Genomic DNA, 15,540 nt, shown 5'->3' on the forward strand with positions numbered 1-15,540 from the left:
AGATGCTAGGTCCTTAATTATGCTTGGCCTTTGGGATCTGGAAAAATAGAACACTTTCCCCACCCTTGGAGAAATACATGTCAATTTAAACCAAGTTAGATACAAACAAACAAACAAACAAATATGGAAAAATTGGCCTAGATCATAGAAATATAACAGATTTAGAAAATGTGCTGAGTGAAATACTTCAATTTATTAACATGCTGACCATGTATTACTTCTTCAGTCATGTTTCTGAAAAAATGGTTGGGCTTTATTTCCCATTATTTTGCCAAGACAAGAAATACGTGTTATCAAACAGGATCGCATTCTGCTCTGTCAAATAGTTCCTCCCGTGTCGCTCTTGGATGACCACTCTCCCAGGTAGCTCCGCCTTCCTTTGGGGGCTGCTAATGTCTTCTGAGGTCCTCTGTTGCCTCTGGATTCTCTTTCCTCAAATTTGTTCTCCTGGATTGGCCCCATTGATGCATAATCACATGATTCCACTGCTCTGAACTCAACTCCTGTTCTCTACAGACCACCTAGTAAAATCTGGTCCTGTGCTAGCATTTAAGACCTTCCACAGAAGCCTTTGTGGAAGGTCTTAAATGTTCCATACCTCCTCTCTGCCTTTCCTCCACCCCAACCCTCCTTTTTTTTGTACCCTAGACTCTGAGTACTGAAATAAGTCTGTGCTTTATCCTCTGTTGATTTTCATACACTTTTCATCATTGTTTGAAATGTCCTTGGTATCCATCTCTGCTTTTGTTCATTTCTTGCCTGAATCTACTCATCTTTCAGATGCCTCCTTTTGAGCAAGTTCCCCCCATCTACTTTCCACCTGCCTCAGAAATTCTAAGATAGAATGAATATTTTCATGTCATGAATATCCATAATATATTTTCTGGTTTTGTAACTTAAAAAGATTATTCACATATTGTATCCTGTTATCTATGGCTAAGCTCTAGATTTTTTTTTTAAAGATTTTATTTATTTATTTGACACAGAGAGAGAGATCACAAGTAGGTAGAGAAGCAGGCAATGGGAGCGGGGGAAGCAGGTTCCCCTCTGAGCAGAGAGCCAGATGTGGGGCTTGATCCCAGGGCCCTGAGACCATGACCTGAGCTGAAGGCAGAGCCTTAACCCACTGAGTCACCCAGGTGTCCCAATTTCTTTTTTTTTTTTTAATTTTATTTATTTAAGTAATCTCTACACCTCATGTGGGGCTCAAACTCATGACCCAGATATCAAGAGTCCCATGCTTTTCTGATTGAGCCAGCCAGGTGCCCCTCAACTCTAAATTTCTTAAGGGAAGGAGCTTTATATTTTTTTTTAAAGATTTTTTATTTGTTTATTTGACAGAGAGAGATCACAAGTAGACAGAGAGGCAGGCAGAGAGAGAGACAGAGAGGGAAGCAGGCTCCCCGCTGAGCAGAGAGCCCAATGTGGGACTCGATTCCAGGACCCTGAGATCATGACCTGAGCCGAAGGCAGCGGCTTAACCCACTGAGCCACCCAGGCGCCCCTATATTTATTGATTGTTACATTTCTATATTTCTTTAGTGTCTGGTTTTAATGTTTGGATATAATAACTTTACAATGACTTAGTGTTGAGTGGATTAATTAATGCTTAATATCAGTTGTGAAAACAAACTCTGTTATGTTGTATCAGATGGTGAATTTTAACTTATTTGATATATGGTAGCACTAATGAGATTAGATAAATTTCTGAGTTAAAAATCAGCTCTTCAGTTATTGACAGGAAAACCACAGTAGTTGCTAGGTGAAAGTGCCTACAGATCGTGTTTTTCATCTTTAGGAAGTTACCCCCAACAGCCTGTTTTCATAGAACGTTGGGTTGTAGCACTAAATCTATCCTCCAGGAGTTTAGACAGTGTAGAAATCCTCAGTGTATTTGAGATTGTCACAGATAAGAAGAGGAAAATCAATTTCTTGTCTTAACCTTGTTGCAAGTGAAAAAATCAAAATAGCAAAATCTTTTTATCAACTAAGGTATTTAGTGGAGATAGTAGACCAAGTAGACAAGATAATGAGAAAAGGTCTTATGCCATAGTTTAGGCTACAGTTTTCTGGGAAAGCAATTTACGATGTTTAACCCTAAATAAAGACCGTTCCATTTTTGTGAACATGATGCGGGCATTGAGAACAATGGGTCACCGAATGTGCAGAAAATAGTCAGAAACATCTCATCTCTTATTTTTGTTGTGAAATGGACTTTGCTATGTAGACTGCTAACTTTGTGTAAATACTCTTCTGCTGGTCTTTCTGTTTTTACTATTTTAAGAATCTTTACTTTAGTATGTTACAGAATGATAGAGCTCGCTTTCTCTTGTCTCCATCTTGCAGTCTATGCATTAACTTAGTAGCTACGCCAGACAATCTAGTGTTTGGTAGGATACGTCATGTGCTCTGAGGGGCCTGACTAAGGAATGAGCGGAATGTGTGGGGAGTGTGCTGGACAAGAACATGGTGTATAGTGGGCAAAATTCAGACCGTGGGAGGATTAGTCACACAACTTACAGGAAAAATTCTGTTGCAAAGATAATGGATCATTTACTTCCTGAATGAGCCATTCAGAAGGAACCTTTGCCAAATCACTCAACTCCCTGATGAGATACTTCAAAGACTCCTACCCGGTTATTGGTTGGTATAGACGACTTTGTTTGAATCAGCCTTTCCAACCTTTACAATTTCTAATTTATTAATTGCTTAGGTGGAAGGTGTTGGGGAAGCTTTTTGGTCTGTAGAATATATCATTAAATTAGAACATAATTCATGTGTTTTGATAGAAAACAGATTAATTTTTTTTAAAAAAAGCATTAATTTTGATCATAGATTTAAAAAGAAACTACCTCTTCCCTTGTCTGAGTATACTTTTAACAAAAGCTTTAAGAGTTAATCTTCAATATGTGTTGTCACAAGGAGTAATCAGACTTGAACTTTATAAGCTTAGTACCTTTGGACTTCTGCTGCACACAGTTTATGTGTAAGGGAAAAAACCCTGTACAGTTTCTTAATTAAATGAAGTTTTGTTGTCACTTGATTAGACTTCCTGGTTTTTGAACAAGACAATATATTAGCCACCTGCAAATGTGGAACTTGTATGTGATGATATAAATTTTTCTGTCCTCAAGTTTTTGAGGCTGAATTAAAATAATTATGCCTAATATTTCTGGCTTCAGGAACTATTAGGGATGACTGATTATGTCTGAACCACATATTGATAGAGTGCTAATTTTTAATCAGAATGGTCAGCCACCCCCACTCCCCGAAGGTTATACAAGGCTCTCCACTTTATTGTGGTTGCTGTCATCTTGAAAGTTGTGCAGAATGTCCATATGAACCTTCATTATAGTCTCAAAGCAAGCCAAAAGCTTTATGCTGTGACATTCCATACACGCTGTGTAGAAAAACATGCTTTTGTGCAAAAGGAACAATAATAGATTAATTTCTTACAAATCACATACATACAAATAGAAGTGTTGTTAAGTTTCACTTTTTAACTCACACTTACTGTGTGCGGAAAACCAAGGTCCAGTCTTTGCTTCTCAGACTCAGCACCGTCTGATAGAGGAGATAACAGGTGTAAGCAAGACAGCTCTATATACCAGTAGAATTGACCAAGGTATCAGGTGAGATAAGTTGCTTCTTTCTAGCAGAGAAGATCAGTGAAGGTTTTGGCGATTGTGATTTTGAGGTAGGGTTTGAAGGACGTATAGGCAAAGGGAAAAGAGATGAATGAAGTGGAAAAATGCTCCTTGGGCTAGGCTGGCAACAAAACACATGCACCATCTGGGAATCCCTTAGATATGGTGAGCAAGGTTCACCTGCCTTCTTCCTTTCCTCCGCTGCTGGACTGGGGGAAACAGAGAGGAAACCATGATTTTACTCCATGGTCATCTTTTCTCTTTTACTCTCCCACTTGCCCTTTCGGGATTATAAGAGGTTATGGCGAGTAACACTAGGGAAGAGGAATGGGCATGAGTGAAAAAAACCTGCAGTTTAGCATGGGGTGGGGAAGGGGGAGGGTGGGCTTTGCCATAGTTTTCTTCTTTTACTTTTTCAGTGTCCTCTTCTTTTCCAAAGCTTGGCAGAGTCCATCATAGTAAAGAGCAAAGAAAAGTGGGGAGGGGATTTCCTGCAGCAGACCGTATTCAGTCCGCCTTCAGTTATGTGGGATTAAAGAGCAGGGATTGAGTGGTGTTTGCAGAAAGAAAAAACAGGTGTCATGCTGAGCATACAAAAATAATCTTGATGGACCCTGACTTTAGTTCTAATATTCTAGGTCATCATAGCAGTCATCAGTGACATTTTACTTAGGACCTATAAGATGCATGGGATTGCCTTACAGCATAATAGAGGTTTTTAAAAAACCATTTTTTTTAGAGGTGTAGGGGGTGTTAAAATACCCCCCTTTTTTTCCTGGAAAAATGTTACTTATAGGAGCAGTCACAGCATAGGCTCCTGAGTAGACATCAATCTTTTGCTCCTCTGGGAAGTCTTTGTCTTTCAGAATATATATTTGTGCATTATTTTTTTTTTCCTTTTCCTTAAGTAAAAAGAGAAAAACCAAAACCAAGTGAAAGAAGAGGCTTGAAAAATAATCAAACCTGGGGACTTTTAAAGCTTTTTAAAACTACCTTGTGAATAACCAAACTTGCTAGAGAGGTTTATGCTTTGAAGGAAAAACCTGCTGTCTCATTTCAGGATCAGAGTAACCCATTTAGCTTCTACTTTGGAGTACTTATCAGGTTTTTCTTCTTCTTCCCCCCCCTTCCTCCTCTTCCTCCTCCTCTTCTCTCCTCCCCCCAACTTCTTCTTCTTTGCCTTAAAGTGAACATAGTTTATCTTCTCATAAAATATCATTTGCCTTCTGAGAAATAATGTCAAGTTGAAAACTGTATTCTTTGATAGTATAGTCAGCTTTAAAAAAAAAATTATTTATTTGACAGAGCAAGAGAGCACAAGCAAGGGCAACAGTAGGGAGAGAGAGGGAGAAGCAGACTCCTGATGAAGGGCTCTGTCCCAGGACCCTGGGATCATGACCTAAACCAAAGGCAGACACCCAACCATATGAGCCACCCAGGTGCCCCTAGTCAGCTCTTTCTGCTGAGGATTGTTCTAGGAGTTTGGCAGTTGCACTCTGTATGGCACATTACAGACTACGAGTGAGTCTTTATCAGGGTACATAGTATGCTTATGTGGTGAAACTACTTTAACTTACTGTTTTTAAAAACTAAGGTTTAGGGGCACGTAGGTGGCTCAGTCAGTTAAGCATCTGACTCTTGATCTCAGCTCAGGGCTTGATCTCATTGTGGTGAATTCAAGCCCTGCATTAGGCTCTGTGCTGGGTGTGGAGCCTTACAGGAAGGAAGGAAGGAAGGAAGGAAGGAAGGAATGAAACTGGGTGTGGAGCCTACTTACATACGTACATACACACATACACACACACTAAGGTTAACATTTAATTGGAGGGTTAAACAGGTTTTTGGAAAATCTGCTTTGCCCCCTTTTAGAAAATATCTGCTATATAAATTGAGAGTTTTCTTAGTCCAAACTCCGGGTAAGATGTCAGTTATGAATGTTACTGATGGCCGATGCATTCAGTGGCTACATCCTTGAGACTCCGTAAGACTGACAAAAGAGGTAAAAATCTGAGACCATCCCTTATGAACTTTCTCCTCAAAAGATAAACTGGAAAGAATTTTCTGATTGGTCATCCGCAGTCCCCTGAGAAGCACATGGAAGTTCTGTGGAGTTGTACTATGTGAGCATAATCTCTCTTTTTCAGTTCCGCCCCTTGCCATAAAACAGCAAGAGAAAGAAATCAAGGAGCCACTCCTGTCATCAACCAGATCACCCTAGCAGGGTCAACAGACAGACCGAGTCCCAGGGAAAAGGCTGCTGGCATCTGAGGATAAACCACTTTGAACAGCTTTTACCTTAACACTGACCTGGAAGACTTTGACTTCTGGTCACAAGGTGAGTTAGGAGAACACAAGCTTAAGATCAGACACAGGATTAGATTAGGCAGTGCTTAATAACAGCAAAAGATTAGTGAGACGTTACCAAATCACGGGAAGATGTTTCTTTATACATTCTTTTCTGTGTTCTATGAGACTACAAAGTAATATATAATAATCCTGGTTATGTTTAGGCATCTTCATAAAAAGTTCTGCTGGATTTTTTTTTTTTTTTTTTTTTTAGGCTAGGAAGTAGAAAAACATGCCAAAAGACTTGTTAACCTTTTTCTATGTGTAGTCTGACTTCATGTGGAAATAAGACATCTCCCTTCCCTTCTGGGGTAAAAAAGCTGCAGATAATAATCCCACAAAATGAAATGTTAACCCTGCTTGATTATTTACGTATATGCACATAGGTGCCTGCATACACATATTCTTAAAATGTATCCTTTTTTAAATAATCGTTCTTAGAAAACCAGTGGTTGATTTTCTTTTTTCCCCAAGAGACTGAAATAACAAATCAGATATCAGCAATGCTTACTATGGTGGGGGGGCTCCTTGTCATCTTTGGTATTTGTGGTTATTATTTTCAGAGCCACTTCACATATGCTGTGTGATATCTTAGGCTCAGTGACTTCGATCTTCACAATTTGGACACATTCCTCCCAGTTAACACAAAGCTTTCTACTGTCTTGAGGTTATTGATGCCCAGAGTGGGAGGGTGTACCAGCAGAGTTCTTGGGGGCTCCCACAAGCTGTGTGTCCTCTACTCAAACTCTTATTTGCCCTGGGGCACCGGGGTGGTTGTGGTGTTTAGACATCTGTAATTTGGGAAACACCTCAAATCTTCTGATACTGCTCCTACCCTTTTCTTGCATGGACTGGTTCCTCTTGGTAGAGCAGAAACCAAGGCTCAACACTTTAATGTAATCATAGTTATGTGAGAAGCTTTTTGTTTATTACTGCATTATTTAAAATTACATTTTAGAGCAGAGCTTGCCAACCAGTGGCCTATAGGTCAAATATTAGACAATAATCTTTTAACCTGTAAACATTTTCCTTTTTAAAATGGAGTTAATTCCCAATATTGGACAATCTAGAAACATCACAGAAAAAATCAGATACCTGGCTTCTCTTGGAAGATTAAAAATCTGGTCTTATTACTATTCCAAGGACTGAAGTTTGCTAAGCGTTACCATTCCCTAAGTATTTAATGCATCCGGCCTTCCAGGTTCATGTTATGTGTTTTGGTGCCTGTAGGCGTTTGCGGTCAAGTCTCCTGCTTTGGGCGTCACTTTCTTCTCCTCTCCTTTCATGACGTCACTTCCATGTACTTTACGCATAACACACTGTTAGTCTTCATTCTTGTTTGTCATTTTATTGCTTTATATGAAAGGTGTGTGTTTGGAAAGTGATGGTTTTCTGAGGTTAAGCCGACCCCTCTGAGACTGGCCTATGAAGAAGGAAGACTTTTCCAAAATCAGAATGGTCCATTGTTCTTAGTTTGGAAATTTCATAGTGATGAGGTTTCCAGACCTTGAGGTTGTCATTTTCAGAGTGATAGTGTATGACCCCAGAGTCCAGCACCTGATCTTACTGTTTTCGTCCTTTGGAGGCAAAACCGATTCATTGATTTGACCTCTTTTTGAATGATCCCCATGGACATTGGAGTCCATCTACCAGCCCCCGACTCAGTCTGGACACCAGAGTGATTCAGTGAACAATGTGCTGTGCCATCTACACGTGTGGAACTTTTGACATTGAGAAATCTTGCCATCAGAATCAGGTGTACCTTCAGGCATAGTGGGTTGTAGTCAAATCACAAAGTGTCTCTTTCTGCATCTTTGATCACGTATATTGTTGGAAGCTGAACTCTTTCCGGGGATGTTCCTGTCAATTTGATATTGAATCAAAATTTTATACAGTAATAAAGAACTTTAACCACAAAAGCATTTCAAATCATAGGGTCCTTTTCTGTCTACATTAGCTAAACCCGAACATTAATTATTTGATCAGAGTTTATAGCTAGAGGAAACTGACTCAATCCCCAAATAGCAGTTCTTGTCCCAACAATTCATTTACCTTTGAATGGATAGTGCCTGTTACTTTAAGTGGAGTTTAGGTCTCAGGATATCCATTTTTAATGTTGAAGCAGACAGGACAGAAGGCTGGCTGGTCTGGATGTTTATTTCAGGTGGTTTAGGGTCCTGGCTACATTACTTTGCTCTTTCTCAGGGAATCTCCTAGGCCAGTATTGCTTAGGATCTCTTGATACTTGACCACAAACAGAGATGAAATGTTCTTGAGTCCCTGTGACCATCAGGTTTAATTTCATGGAAATAAATTAAATGGAAATTTGTTCCCATACACATTTGCTGAGTTGTGAGTTGACCACGAGACAGAAGTTAAACTCTTCTTTTCTCTTTTTTTAAAAGATTTTATTTATTTATTTGAGAGAGAGAGAGAGAGAGAAAGAATGAGAGAGAGGGAGAGCATGAGAGGAGAGAGGTCAGCGGGAGAAGCAGACTCCCCACTGAGCAGGGAGCCCGATGCGGGACTCGATCCCAGGACTCCAAGACGAGGACCTGAGCCGAAGGCAGTTGCCCAACCAACTGAGCCACCCAGGCGCCCCTAAACTTTTCTTTTAAAGGAAAATGCAAGCATCTCATTTCCTTTATGAAATGTGTTTATTTGTGTCGTTCTTTCAACATAGGAGTTAGTTTGTGTGCATGTATACTCAGGAAATATTTCAGAAAGCCCCTTTTATCTCATTTTCTTGAAGTTCTGTTATTACCTCCCCATTCCCTTTTTCTTAACCAGGACTGACAAAATGGGGTAGGGAGTGCTTCAAAGCCATTATGGACATATAAAACAGGTTGGAATGTCATGATTAAGGTAAACTCAGTAAATCAGCTAACCAGTCAGCAAATATAACAAGGATAGAGGAGAAACTCTTTGCTGATGTTTGCTCCCTTTTATCTGCTTTGAGGATTGTGAAACTCCTCCCTTAGGTAGTGGAAAAGGAGGCGATATCCAGTGAGAATTGGTAATGCCAGTGTCATTTCACCTGCCCCTTTCTTCCTCTCCCAGGCTTCTCCTTCTCTTCTGTCTCTCAGGTTGAAGGAGGTCTCGTCTGCTCAACAGACATCTAATTCTAAAGAGCTGAAGGGGCCTGGGGGAAGGTAGCAGACCGGTAGCTAGGTCTTTTTTACAGGGAAGAAGAATGAGAGGACCTCAAAATTTCCTTCTCACTCCATTGAGAAGAGTGGAAACAAATGACCAGAGAAGAGTCTCTATCCAGGAATAAAAGCTGTGCTCAGACAAGGTGATCCCCCTGTACATTGTCTTTCTCATTCTGGTAGGTGAGGTTTTGGAAAAACGATCACCCCTAAATCTGAAAAATTTAGACCAGCTTTGAAAAGTAAATTGTGCATTAGATACATATCCGGTAAAATTGGAATGAAGAAGTAAGTGGGAAAAAAACAAGTATGCTTTAATAATGTAGGTTTCATAAGTGAATAGTAGGGAAGAAGGAAATTTTGATTTATTTAAGATTCTTTTTGTCTTTTGCTGTTTTTTTCTCTACTTTAAAAAAAAATACCTTTCATTTAGAAAAATTTCAAACTATACAAAAGTAAAGAGAGTAAACTGTATAGTGAATTCCCATACACACACTTATTTATCCCTCCTCCTTTTTACTCTTAGGTGAAGTAGACATCGGGATGCCTGGGTGGCTCAGTCAGTTAAGTGTCTGCCTTCAGCTCAAGCCATGATCCCAGAGTCCTGGAATCAAGCCCTGCATCAGGCTCCCTGCTCAGTGGGGAGCCTGCTTCTCCCTCGCTCTCTGCCTGCAACTCCCCCTGCTTGTGCTTGTGCTTGTGTGCTCTCTCTCTTTCTCAGTCTCTCTGACAAATCAAATAAACAAACAAACAAACAAATAAATAAGATCTTTAGAAGTAGATGTCATGTTTTTGGATCAACTAGTATTTGACCCTGAAATATAGTCATCCAGGAAAAGCAGAGTACGAGCTTAAAATTAACTTTTTGATAGACAGTTTCAGAATTAGTGCTTTAATTTCTTTAAAGGGTGATAAAAGATATTTCTTTGTGTGGCTTTTTGTTTTTTTTTTTTTTTAGGGCAAGAGTTTCCTTTTTCCTTGAGTATCATCATAAATTCATAGATTTTAAAAATACTTATGTTTTTAATTAATTGCAGTGATTTCCCCCCCAGATCCTCAAGTAATACCTTTTTTGTTCCTTGGGATTCCCTTCAAATTGGCTCCTATGTATACATACAGAAGAGAGAGGCTATCATAAAAGAATCCCAATGAATTTTCACCAACTGACCATTTCCATATTATCAGCAACCAGATCAAGATAGAGAACATTCTGGAAGCACTCCTGTCCCATTAATTTCTTGACCCTGCTTTTCTGTCCCAAGAGAGTGCCCCAAGCTCCTCTTGTACATTTCCTACCCCAGTCTAAGTACCAGCCATTCCAAGAAACCCTCGTTCTTTTAAGTAGTTAATGGAATTCAGAAACTACAGTCTGGGTGTTAAGAGGGCTCATTCTTACGGGTTTTCACAGTTTCTCGGCTTTTTCAAGGGCAGGGTAGAAACTACATATATTTAAAAATAAAACATATGAGCTCATACTGACTTTTTTCAAGTTAACTTTATGGCGTTTTAATATTATTTGGTTTTATATCTGTATCTCTTTTCACTTACACTGAAAATCTTCGTTCAAAATAAGATTACAAATTTACTTGCTTTATTCATTAAGTACGTAAAATAGTTTCAAATGAATAAGCTCAGCATGACTACTACTTATTATGACTTTAATTTTATGCAGAAAAAAAGCTCTAGAGTTTTATTTATCTTTTATTTTTATTAGTTTTGGTCTTTCAAAATTTATGTGTGAAGTTAGAAAATTTTTCCTTCAAACTCCGTTTTTAGTATCAATGTTGATATGTTTCTTGGCAATGAAATTCAGTCTATTCAACATTTAGTTCACCAGATATTTTGAGTTATTTGCCACTCAATACATCATAAGCTGGAGACGGTCCAGAAGCGACAGTGGGATTATTGTCCTCTTTGGATGGGGGATGGGTTTGTGCTGCATTAGATGTATTTATTAGTATCTACCCTTCCTCAACAGTGCGGGTCCAGAGATAGAAGAAAAACATTCTAAATGAAGTAAAGAGCCTGAAAGTGCCCCGTTCTTGTCTTCTTGCTTCTTTTTATTTGATAAATGAATATTTGCCCGATCTGTATCTTGGAATGCCCTTTCCCCCCCTAGGTTGGTCAAGTGATCAAGTGCTTTGATTTTGAACATATTTTCTAATATGTGATCATGGGATCAATGCAAGTGCTCCTAGAGAATATGGGGATAGGTAGTCTCTCCTGCCTCCCTCCCTTCCATCCTTCTTCCTGCCAGACATCTATCCTTCCTTTCTTTCTCCTCCACCTGGGTGATTCCTGGACCCAGAGCTGAGGGCTGAGCAAGGGAGGGAGAAGGAGAGCTACATCACTCCCTGTTTTGTCTTTTAAACTTTTCACTCTTCTCCTCAAAATGTCTTATTCCCAAACTGCCACCATAAGGTTAGAATCTAGTATTTGAGTTTTTTCAAATAAACTTTTACATACAGAAGGATAATTAAGACTGTAATTATTCTAACTTTGAGGTTGATTTAAAATTTTTCTTTATTGACTTTTCACATCAGATGAATAATACTAGGAAGTACTGTGTGTTGTGAACCAATGAGACACTTCTTTCTTCTATTTATTTAAATTTATTTTAATTCCAGTATAGTTAATGGTGTTCTATTAATTTCAGGTGTAGCAATGAGACACTTCTACTTTGAAAAGTTTGGCTTTCAGAGAACAAGGATGTATCAGGAACAACAATTCTAAACTTTGCAGCAGTTAAGAAGTGATTTCAAAGGTGATGGACTAACACACAGGCTCCCCAAAACTTCACTGTGTATGGCTGGTGGTAGACTTTTTTTTTTTTTTTAAATTTTTTTTTTTTTTTTTTTTTATTTGACAGATCACGAGTAGGCAGAGAGGCAGGCAGAGAGAGAGAGGAGGAGGCAGGCTCCCTGCTGAGCAGAGAGCCCGATGCAGGACTCGATCCCAGGACCCTGAGATCATGACCTGAGCTGAAGGCAGAGGCTTTAACCACTGAGCCACCCAGGCACCCCGGTGGTAGACTTTTTAAAATAAATTTTTATTTATTATTATTTTTTCATTATGTTCAGTTAGCAAACATAGAGTACATCATTAGTGTTTGACGTAGTGTTCAACGACTCATTAGTCGTGTATAACACTCAGTGCTCCTGGGTATTAAGGATGGTGGTAGACTTTTAAGGTTTGAGGTTTCAGAAACAATGACAACTGGAATATATGTGTGTTTTATCCTGTGCCTTGTGTCATTCCTGCTGGGTCTGCAGTGTTCACTCATTTATGGAGGCATTTGTTCATATTCATTCAGTCATCCTTCTAGCAACGTCTCTTGAGCATTTGTCCCCTCAGAATATACCAGTCACTATTTTGGGCCCAAGGATTATAATAAGGAGAGCAGGAATCATAACTGGTAAAGTGTCTGGGAACAGATAATATGCTAATAAACAAATGAACCCAACTATTGGGTGGGAGAAGTGTTGTGAAGGAAATGAAAAGAATATTGTGCTAGAAAGTGACAGAGATGGTGTCTATTTTGAGGTGACATGAGCTGAGAACTGAAGGCTAGTGTGCTGACTACATTTTCATGTTCAGAGTACTGAATTTGAGAGCACTGGACAGTTTATTTAAACAATACCTATAAATTTGGCATGTGAATTTATTTCCAAATGTCTCTTTTTTTTTTTTTTTTTTTAAGTTGGGACTTTAAAGTTAAAATCTCTTGTGTTGTCAGCTTCTAAAAACTGGAGGAAGTCCTTGGGGAAGAGTAAATGGGAACTTGGCTGTGGCGTATTTGTAACTCCTCTGCAAATCTTGAATTATTCCAAAATAAAACACTTAAGAGAAAGAACTGGTGAAGAAATACCAACGTTTATAGTAAATCAAGTACAGTGTTTCTTCGATTTGCAAAGATGACGTTGCCAGATTTCCACAGGAAGGGACTGTGGGGAGGTTGGTGCATGTTGAGAATTTATTACTTTAAATGCTCTTGTACTTGACCCATCACTCATTTTCGGACTTGCCCTATTTTCTCCTTTTTTAAGTCTTCATTTTAGCTTATTAGATGTCAGAAATATAACAAAACTTACAGATAAAGTTAATTGATGTTTTTCCTTCTTAAAAATAATTTATGCATTTCTTGAAATACTCTTGAACTACTTAGGATGTTATCTTTCAGGTAAACGGGAGCGAACCTTTTTCACACAGAGCTTTTCAATGAACTGGCCTCTTAGATAAAAGTTAGCCCCTGTCGAAGCAATCCTCTCTGCCCTTTATCTTATTAGTATTTTTTAATTCATGTATTTCTAAACATAAAGTATCTTCTTTTGCACATTAGGGGTGATAGAGAAATCTGAAGTTGACAAGAAGGCATTAAATTCTGAATCTCCTTTGTGAACGCTTTGCCAACTGTTGTGTGGATTAACAGACCTGCCGTGGGAAGCTGTTTGGGAGTCTGCAGTCTTTAAAAGTACTTTGCAGTATCTGGTCCTGAGAATGCTTCCTAACCTTCCATCACCTAGTTCAAGCATTAACAAGTTATAGCCCACGGGCAAAACTGGCTTGCAAACCCGGCTTTAGAAATTAAGTTTTAGCAGGACATAGCCATGCTTATTCACGTGCGTAGTTTCTGTGGCTGCTTTTCCACTACAATAGCAGTGTTCAGTAGCTGCGGGGAGACGGTATGGCTTGTAAAGCCTAAAATATTTTGTCTGGCCCTTGATGTAAAAAGTTTGCTCACCTCCGACGGAATCAGATGGTGACCGGGTGATCTCTGTCCATTTCTGAATCTGGGAGCCCAAAAATGGTGTAGTTGCAAGCATTAGTAGACAATAAAGTCCCGTTGGTTCATGATAGAGCTCTGCTTTATCTTATTTTTTATTTATAAATGGAGATACTGTGTGTGTGTGTGTGTGTGTAGTAAACATAATTTTTCGTAAGCTTGCTAAAGTTTTCAGTAATGATTTTAGTAGTAGTAGGCCATTTATATGAATGTGAAATGCTAAACATTTCAGCTATCACTTGAAATTCTTATGATAATTGTTTTAATTTCTGAGGGAATATGTTAACAATTCCCTTATTTTTGAGGCTTCAGATCTATTACTTGGGAGTGACTCTGTGTCATACTGTATTATTATTCCCTAGTGCTAGTGTTAGGTCAGTACAGAACAAGGTTGGGTGGGCAATCCTTCACACCTACTGCCCAGAGTCAGGCTTGTTGAAACATAGGGCCTGGCCTCATAGGTTTTGACCCGCTAGTATGGACAAGCTCAAGAATTTGCATTTGAAACAAGTTCCCAGGTGGCATGTTGGTCCTGGGACCACCTTCCAAAACCTCTCTAGCAGATGGCTAGTGTTGGCATTTTCCAGGCTTTGGATTTGGGGAAGAGTAGCTTTTTTTCATCTCAGCTCAGTATCAAATGATATATTAAAACTTCCTTTGAATTCCTTAAACTTCCACTCATCATCTTTGTGACAGGACTCATCAATGAACCACATACCATTTTACTACTTTTATCTGTTTTCTAGTCCCAAACTTCTGTTGCTATTGCTGCCTGTTCTCACTACTCTTGGGCTTTGCTTTAGAAAGGAACAGGGTGGCATGCCTCTGTGGCTCAGTTGGTTAAGTGTCAGACCCTCGATTTTGGCTCAGGTCATGATCTCAGGGTCATGAGATCAAGCCCCACGTCCGGCTCCATGCTTAGCGTACAGTCTATTTGAGGTTCTCTTTCTGTTTGTGCCCTGCCCACCTCCATATTCTTTCTCTCTCTTGCTGTCAAATAAATAAATAAATCCTAAAAAAAAATGTCCCTTTACTGTTGTTTTCAGTGGAGTTTGGGGGTAAAATAGATCCTGTATATAGCCTTTGAGTTTTATCCCAATATGTGTATTTTATTTTTTTTTAAGATTTATTTATTTGAGAGAGAGAGAGAGCATGGGGGAGGGGCAGAGAGAGAGAGAGAAAGAGAGTCTTAGTAGACTCCTTGCTGAGCTCAGACCCCCCCGCCCCAGTGTAGGGAGTGGGGGGCTCCATCTTCTGATCCTGAGATCACCACCTGAGCTGAAACCAAGAGGTGGATGCTTTAAATATACCACCCACGGTGTGTATTTTAAAGTACCTCTTTCTTTCTTGATTCCTGTAAAATCCCATGACGTCAGTTGGGCACTGAAGTATGTTCCCTGCATAAAGGAAACGAAGGTCCTGAAGCACAAGATCTTGTGATCTTCTGGAAAAGGAAGGCTCAAGCACAGACTTTGTGCCATCCATTTTTGTTGTTTTTAACTATAACGTACCGTGCATTAGATACTATCCAGACCTCAAATGTATTTTATCAAGGCATTACTATTACTTCACTTTATATCAGTCTCAATTATTTTTGGTACTAAAATAATCTTAA

At 39.2% G+C, this 15,540-nt stretch overlaps 1 protein-coding gene across 7 annotated transcripts in view; it reads left to right on the top strand.

Moving 5' to 3' along the window:
• Positions 1-15,540, top strand: part of LOC111148584 (oxysterol binding protein like 6) — a 210,426-nt gene that overhangs the window by 89,999 nt on the left and 104,887 nt on the right. For all 7 annotated transcript variants that reach the window (XM_022505318.1, XM_022505404.1, XM_022505490.1 and 4 more), the window contains exon 2: positions 5,792-5,982. The gene's annotated coding sequence lies outside the window, so the exon portion shown is untranslated. The remainder of the gene's footprint in view (positions 1-5,791; positions 5,983-15,540) is intronic.

Source organism: Enhydra lutris, unplaced genomic scaffold, assembly GCF_002288905.1.
Source record: "Enhydra lutris kenyoni isolate GAN:26980312 unplaced genomic scaffold, ASM228890v2 scaffoldscaffold1, whole genome shotgun sequence".
Lineage (NCBI taxonomy): Eukaryota > Metazoa > Chordata > Mammalia > Carnivora > Mustelidae > Enhydra > Enhydra lutris.